The sequence below is a fragment of the Theropithecus gelada genome, chromosome 3 (genome assembly GCF_003255815.1).
Source record: "Theropithecus gelada isolate Dixy chromosome 3, Tgel_1.0, whole genome shotgun sequence".
Classification (NCBI taxonomy): Eukaryota; Metazoa; Chordata; class Mammalia; order Primates; family Cercopithecidae; genus Theropithecus; species Theropithecus gelada.
The window spans coordinates 173,645,443-173,646,357 of record NC_037670.1 but is presented as its reverse complement, the minus strand read 5'-3'; the positions used below and the strand labels follow the sequence as shown (position 1 = coordinate 173,646,357).

General features: G+C 49.6%; 1 protein-coding gene across 2 annotated transcripts in view; it reads right to left on the bottom strand.

Moving 5' to 3' along the window:
- ZNF212 (zinc finger protein 212) overlaps nucleotides 1–915 on the bottom strand; it is a 17,550-nt gene that overhangs the window by 6,233 nt on the left and 10,402 nt on the right. The window lies entirely within an intron of this gene.

The following is a 915-nucleotide window of genomic DNA, read 5'->3' as shown; positions in this document are numbered from 1 at the left end:
TTTTAATTTAAAAAAAAAAAAAAAAAAAAAAGCACATCTGGGCCGGGCGTGGTGGCTCTCGCCTGTAATCCCAGCACTTTGGGAGGCCGAGGCAGGTGGATCACGAGGTCAGCAGATGGAGACCATCCTCGCTAACATGGTGAAACCCCATCTCTACTAAAAACACAAAAAAATTAGCCGGGCGTTGTGGCAGGCACCTGTAGTCCCAGCTACTCAGGAGACTGAGGCAGGAGAATGGCATGAGCCCGGGAGGCAGAGTTTGCAGTGCACCAAGATCACGCCACTGCACTCCAGCCTGGATGATAGAGCGAGACCCCGTCTCAAAAAAAAAAAAAAAAGTCCTTTATTGATACTAAAAATTATATGTAGATATTGCATTAATAATGTTGGGAAATGCTGAAGAATAGAAAGAAAATATTACACAAAATATTCTCACACAGAAATAAGCTGTTAGGGCTGGCCGCAGTGGCTCACAACTATAATCCCAACACTTTGGGAGGCCAAGGCAGCTGAATCACTTTAGCTCAGGAGTTTGACACCAGCCTGGCCAACAAGGCAAACCCTGTCTCTAAGAAAAAGTTCAAAAAATTAGCCGGGCATGGGCCAGGAGCAGGCCGGGCGCGGTGGCTCAAGCCTGTAATCCCAGCACTTTGGGAGGCCGAGACGGGCGGATCACGAGGTCAAGAGATCGACACCATCCTGGCTAACACGGTGAAACCCCGTCTCTACTAAAAAATACAAAAACTAGCTGGGCGAGGTGGCGGGCGCCTGTAGTCCCAGCTACTCGGGAGGCTGAGGCAGGAGAATGGCGTGAACCCGGGAGGCGGAGCTTGCAGTGAGCTGAGATCCGGCCACTGCACTCCAGCCCGGGCGACAGAGCGAGACTCCATCTCAAAAAAAAAAAAAAAAAAAAAA